The sequence below is a fragment of the Stenella coeruleoalba genome (genome assembly GCF_951394435.1).
Source record: "Stenella coeruleoalba genome assembly, chromosome: 3".
Lineage (NCBI taxonomy): Eukaryota > Metazoa > Chordata > Mammalia > Artiodactyla > Delphinidae > Stenella > Stenella coeruleoalba.
Genome location: NC_137148.1, coordinates 155,462,962 through 155,469,719, shown reverse-complemented (window position 1 = coordinate 155,469,719; position 6,758 = coordinate 155,462,962). Strand labels below are relative to the sequence as shown.

The 6,758-nt window shown below is 45.8% G+C and overlaps 1 long non-coding RNA gene across 2 annotated transcripts; it reads left to right on the top strand.

The window, feature by feature from the left end:
- Nucleotides 1-503: 503 nt before the first annotated feature.
- Nucleotides 504-6,751, top strand: LOC307185115. 2 transcript variants are annotated; one of them, XR_013827884.1, is made up of 4 exons: nt 504-691; nt 1,748-1,835; nt 5,718-5,844; nt 6,013-6,751. It is a non-coding gene; the product is annotated as an uncharacterized lncRNA (long non-coding RNA). The 2 variants fall into 2 exon arrangements; XR_013827885.1 differs by having other exon boundaries at nt 5,718-6,751.
- The last annotated feature ends 7 nt before the right edge of the window (nt 6,752-6,758 follow it).

Below are 6,758 nucleotides of genomic sequence, written 5' to 3'. Positions count from 1 at the left end.
GCTCTAGGAGCACAGGCTTCAGTAGTTGTGGCACATGGGCTCAGTAGCTGTGGCTCGCCGGCAGAGCACAGGCTCAGTAGTTCTGGCACACAGGCTTAGTTGCTCCAAGGCATGTGGGATCTTCTGGGACCAGGACACGAACCCGTGTCCCCTGCATTGGCAGGCGGGTTCTCAAACACTGCGTCACCAGGGAAGTCCTCCATACACTCTTGTTGAAAGACTTAAAGGGAAATAGGTTTGTTCCTGGCGGTTGTCTACTTGCCTTGCTATCATTTACACAGATGCAGAGCTACAAGTCACTGCCCTGTAGGAACCTCTGTTTCCTCCTGGAAGAACTGGGAACTCAGGAGCCAGCAGCCCAGGGAGCTCGACCACGAACCCAGAATGGAGTCTGGACAAGTGACAGGCTCAGCCGGGGCTCTCCTCGCAGACAAGCTCGAAAAACTACATTTCCCAGGATCTTTTGTTCTCGCTTGGACTACATTTGCCAGAGGGGCTCGCGACTGTCCTTGCCCCGCCCCTCCCGGACCTACGTGGGGCGTCGGGCGTTTGCCGCTGGCGCGAGCTGATTACCCGCCAGAGGTCCGCCCAGGCGGCACCGCGGGGAGTCCCCAGCGGAAGCTGCTGTCCGGCCGTGGCAGTTCCGGAGCCTCCAGCCTGCGGCCCGCGGAACCCCCGAGGCCTGGGCGAGGTGAGCGGCGGGGGGTAGGCAGGATGTGGGAGGGAGGACCGGGCTTCGGGAGGATGCGTCGCCGGGGCATGGGGCACAGGCCCAAGAGACGCGAGCCGGGCCTTTGTGGGGGCCGGCGGGCCGAGAGCCGGGCACCCCTGGCTCTGTCCGCCTGTCGCCCCCAGCCGTCCCACTGACGTGCCCCTGAACGAGACAGGTCGGGCACTTCGTCCCCATTGGCTGGACCCAGCCACCCTCCTGCTTCTTCCCGACCAGTTCCCAGCGCGCTACGTGCCCAGCGCCTGCGGGCATTTGAATTTGTTTCGGGCCGGCAGTGAACGTGAGAAAATTATTTCCTCCCTTTATCATCACCCCTGCACTCCCGAGTGACAGGCTTGTTTTGCGCGAGAAGTGAGTCGCCGGCTTCCCCCAGTGGCAGAGCCAGGACTGGACCCAGGTCTTTGGTTTTCTGTGCCCTTTCCTCAAGACAGCAGCCCTCTCCCCGCCATAGGAGAGCTGATGTTTTCCCTTTCCGAAACAGCTTTCTCTAGAAATCTGGAAATTGTTTACTTGACAGGAGGGGGAGGAATTGGGTGGGAAGGCTTGAGGTGGAGAAAAGTTGTCACATGCACGCAGGGAAGTTAGAGCAGGTGCTCTGGAGCCTGCGGTGCTTGGAATCCTGGTGCCACCCTCCCTGGCTGTGTGGACTGGGGCAAGTTGCTCCCACTCTGCCCTCAGTTTCCTGATCTATAAAATGGGGTGCTGACAGTGCCAACTGTGCTGTGGGACTCGATGATGTATTGATAGGTAGTGCCTGGCACGCGGTGAGGCTCAGGGAGTTGCTGCTACTGCTGATGGAGTCCTAGGACCTTTTCCTCTGAGCCAGGGAAAGAGCTGGGCCTGGACCAGGATGACCCAGCCCTTCTCTCTGGTCCTGTCTACCCCTCGTTCCTTCTGACTTCCTTCTCTGAGGGCACTTGGCATCATTTTCAAGTGATATAAAGGTTTCAGAGCTGCTGATTCTGAGGGGTGGAAAGCAGAAGGGGCTTCCTCCTGGCTCCCTTTTTCTTCTCTCAGATCTGGCTTCTGGAGACTTCTCCCATCCTAAGGGGAAACTGCCCAGAAAGAGGACATGGCTACTGAACAGAGGGAAGCAAGGTCTCAGGTGAGTTCATTGCCATCTCAGGTCTTAGAGACAGATGGGTTTTTTTGGTTTTTTACCCTTAAACTGACGTTTTCTCCCCAGTACAGTCTTCGCCAGAATTTGGAGCCAATGTCCTTCTCCCTTGGAAGAGTTGGTCCACCCTGGTGGATGGTAGATTGCGTAGGGAATGCTTGCCTCCAACCCCCCAATCCATGGCCTGTGTTTCTCTTTTTTTTTTTTCTAATAGACACTCTTTTATTCATTAATCTCAATTCACTGTATGATTACTGAATTGATAGATAAGATGCCACACGTCTTATACCACTTAGGGTCAGAACAAACAAACGTGCGCACTTGGCAGAGTTCCTTTCTGGCCTGCCTCCTTTGCTCAGTCACGTCCCCCTCCCTACCCTTGGCCAGAATGCTTTTCTTTTTCTTTCCGCCCGTGAGAAATCCTCATGATACCTTTGCCAGGCTTTTCCCAGTCCATAGTTTTTAGTTTTTTCTCCATCTTAACTTTCTGGATCATGTGCCTTGCTTCTGTCACTCTCTTGAAAACTGATATTGACCTGCCATTTTCATCTTTATGTTGTGAGAATGAGGATGGGACCCCATCCAGGTGAGCCACTGTGTGAACAAAGGATAGCCATGTTGGTGGGGACATAGATGGAGAGGTCTCTTGACTCCCAAGAGCAGAGAGAAGACTCCTCAGGAAGCAGCAGTGAGAGTTTCATGGGATGTTGGTAGTGGAGAGGCAGTGTATACGGTGATTACTCAGTGGGGCTTTTGAGCCAGATGGCCAGGTTTGTGCCCATCTCCTCTGTTGCTGTTAATGGGTCTTGGGCAAATAAGTCCACCTCTCTGTGCTTCAGTTTCTTACCTCTGTGTGCCTCAGTTTCTTCACCTGTAAAATGAATACAACAACCGGGCCTACCTCAAAGGGTAGATGAGAGGATCCTGGGAGTTAGTACATGGAAAGCGTTCATATCAGGGCCAGGCACATAGTAGATGTTCAATATGTGGTGCTTGTGGTAGCTAAACGATATTATTCTAGTTCATGATGTCTATCTATCTACTGTTGGTAGATAGAAATGACTGTACAGTGTCCTTCCTTTACTCATCCTCATCTAACAATAGTAGTTAACGTCGCTGGGGAATATCCTGAGGGCTTCACCTTTGTTCTCACTCTCATAGCGAAGCAGAAGTTATTACCCCCATTTTACACTTGAAACTGAGGCTCAACGAAGTCAGGTAACCTGAAATCAAACCCAGGTATGTCTGGCCTCTAAATTTATGTTAGTTATCATCCAGCCTTTCCTCTGGTATATCTTTCAGAACACGGGACAGGCCTGGCCCCCAAATTACCAGAGTTCTCTGCAATGTGATGTTGTGTATCTTTTGGACCCATGAAATGTGGTAGTGGTTGATCTTCTGAGACTGTGGCTAGGACCTGCCTCTGCATATTTGGGCTACTTTTTTCTAAGCCTTTCCCATTCCATTCCAACAGAGCCAGGCTGCTCTCTTACCCAGAATCTTCTCCATCCCTGCTTGTGAGTCCTATGTGACATTTCTCCCTAACCTCACCTGCTGCCGATACATCAGTACCACGTGGACTTGTGTGTAAAACTCAGTGACAGGACATTTAAGACCAGAGAGAGAATATACCCACCAAGTGCTGGGTTAAAAGAAAACTTCAGTTATCGTCTTGTCTCTGCCATTGAAAAAGTATGTGACCTGGTATCTTAACTGCCCTGGACATTGTGTTTCTCATCTCTAAAATGAGGATTGAACCAGGAAATAGTATATGGTCCTGTCCAGCGCCACTTTTCTTGTTCAGATTGTTTCATGCGTTTTTCTTGTCTGCAGTTGGATTGTAAATTCTTTTGAGGGCAAAGATCATTTCTTGTATTCCCCGCCGTGTGCCAATAAATTATCTTATACATGCACTGCATGTTAATGTTAAAAATTTCAGAGAATAAAAAAGTAAAATCACTCTTACCCCAACATCTTGAGATAATCACGGTCATACCTTTGGTATGCAGCCCTCAGAATAATTTTCTGTGCATCTTTATTTATTTGTTATTTATTTATGTACATGTGTACATATGTATGTATGTATTTTTTTATTTTATCATTTTAACTTTTTATTTTGATAAAATATACATAAGATTAAATTTACCACTTTAACCATTTTTGAGTATATTGGCATTAAGTATGTTCACAGTGTTGTGCTACCATCACTACTCTTTATCTCCATTGTATGGATTATCATTTATTTCTTAACCCTATGAGATAGGCGTTGAGAGGCAGTTCCTTGGATTGCAATTCTACCTCTACCACTGACCAGCTGTGATATTGTGATTCATAATATTAAATATATATTTGGTCTTTGTCCGTGTTCCTGGCACATAACTTCCAAAACCCTTGTGATTTCCTAAGTGGTTAGTAATATATGATTTTTATCCCTGAAATTACTTCAGAGCAATGAAGGCAAAATTGGTGTGTTTTGTATCCACACCAGAGTTTATGTTAATGAGGTGACTTTTGTACCCCACCTAAGGATGCAGGCTAATTGCCAGGGGAACCAACCTTGATTAAAGTGTTGGAATTTTCAGTCCTGCCCCCCGATAACCCCTCTTATCCATCTGTCGCCACCCTAGGAGATGAAAGTTGAATCAGTCACCAATGGTCAGTGATTTAATCAATCATGCCTATGTAATGAACCTCCATAAAAACCCAGAAGTGTTCAGAGTTCTTCCAGGTTGGTGAACATGTAGAGAGTCGGAGAGAATGGTGAATCCCGAGAGAGCATGGAAACTGTGCACCCCTTCCCTGTGCCTCTCTTTCATCTGCCAGTTCCTATATCTTCTTTTATAATAAACCAGTAATCTAGTAAGTAAATGTTTTCCTGAGTTCTGTGAGCCACTCTGGCAAATTAATCAAACCTGAGGAGAGGGTTGTAGAAACCTCCAATTTATAGCCAGTCAGTCAGCAGCACAGGTAACAACCTGGACTTGTGATTGACATTGAAAGAAGGCCAGTCTTGTGGGAATCTGACACTATCTTCAGGTGTCAGAATTGAGTTTAACTGTAGGACACTCAGCTGGTGTCCCACAATTGCTTGGTGTGTGGAAAAACCCCACATCTGGTGTCAGAAGTGAAGTAGTGTTGTAATAAGAGTAGAGGAGACATGCAGGAGGAGTGAGTTTTTCCTTCATACCAGTTGTGTGACTTGGATAAATTTCTCTTCGTTTTCTTTTGTGTAAAATGGACACAATAATAGTACCTTCTTCATGGGGTTGTTGTGAAGATAAAATAAAGATATACACTAAAGTTTAATATAAAGCTCTAAGAATAGTACTTAGCCTGAAAAAAGCATTCAATAAATTATAGCTATTTTAATTTCCATTATTACTGTCCTCAAGCTTTAGGGAGCACAGAGTGCCTTATTTACACTAGTCTCTCTCGGTGATTATTGAGGTTGTTTCCATTTCTTTGCTGTTACTAACACCATGATAAATGTCCTTGCATGGGCATTTTTGTTCACTGTTCATTATAAAACAAATATAGTAATTGGAGAGTTAAAGAGTATGCACATTTTAAAGCTTGTAATGTATGTTATCAAGTTGCCAACAGGAAGATAATTCTAATTAACACTCCCACTAATGGCCTTAATACCTCCACACATCTCTTGTAGCAGTTAACTCGGGGCCTGGTTCATACTTCATGCTACTCAATATATATTTGTCATTGGTCAATTGTTCATTAAACAAATGACCTGGAACCTTCAGAACCTAGAATAATATAGAAGCATTTCATGGTAGCCCGTCTACTCCCCACTGCCGCCTTTTTCACCCTGTGTGATGGATGGTCCTGGATGAGCTGGGATGTTTGTCTCTACAGCTGTCAGTGACGTTCGAAGATGTGGCTGTGCTCTTTACGCGGGATGAGTGGAGAAAGCTGGCTCCTTCACAGAGAAACTTGTACCAAGATGTGATGCTGGAGAACTATAGTAACCTTGTCTCATTGGGTAAGGAAATTTCCCCTGTAGATACAGAATTCAGAAATTGGGATACCTCAGCATCTGATTTCCTGGATAAAAGCCCTGGGTCATTAAAAACTTTAGCTGAGTTTTGCCTTAGCAGTGTACAAACTGGATCTCCATAAATAAACCTGAAAACCTTTTTCTCCCTCGTAGGTATGGAATTGCCCCATGGATGGGACAATCTACAGAGCTGCACATTAGAAATGTGACTGCAGTGACTGCAGGCAACATTTTCCCACTGTGATTGAACTATGATGTGTTTGCTCATCTCTTAACAGAGAGTATCCCTCAACCTTTTTCTCTGACCCAGCACTGGCTTTTTTCAATTCTCTTTTACAGGAGTCAGCAAACTTTTTCTGTAAAGGGCCAGGGAGTAAATATTTTCAGCTTTGTGGGCCACATATAGTCTCTGTAACATATTCCTTTTCTTTTTTTCAACCATTCTTTGCTCAAGGGCCATGCATAGACAGCGGCCTAGATTTGGCCTATGACCCATAGTTTGCTGATTGCTGCCATCTTTCAAAGGGAGTCAGATAGTGTTTTCTCATTTTAAACAAGCTACTTGGTACATAATCCTTTCCACAGATACCTGTTACAAATATTAATTTAATCTGTACATTTAACAGTGTATACATATTCCCTCTTGTATAGAAAGCTATTAGCACCCTGTTAATCAAGTCTGCATGTTTATCATACTTCACTAACATACAACTAAATGTTGTATTGCCCCTTGCTTTTACCCTAACACACCCCTCACATTGTGGGGGCACAACTTGAGCATCCCACAGAAGTTCTCTGTATCATCCTTTGAGTTTTCCGCTCAGATCTCAGATACCTCTTTGTGTCAAGGCAAAATCAAGTCTTTTTTTTCTTTTTCTTCTTTTTGGTCTATGAGCAGG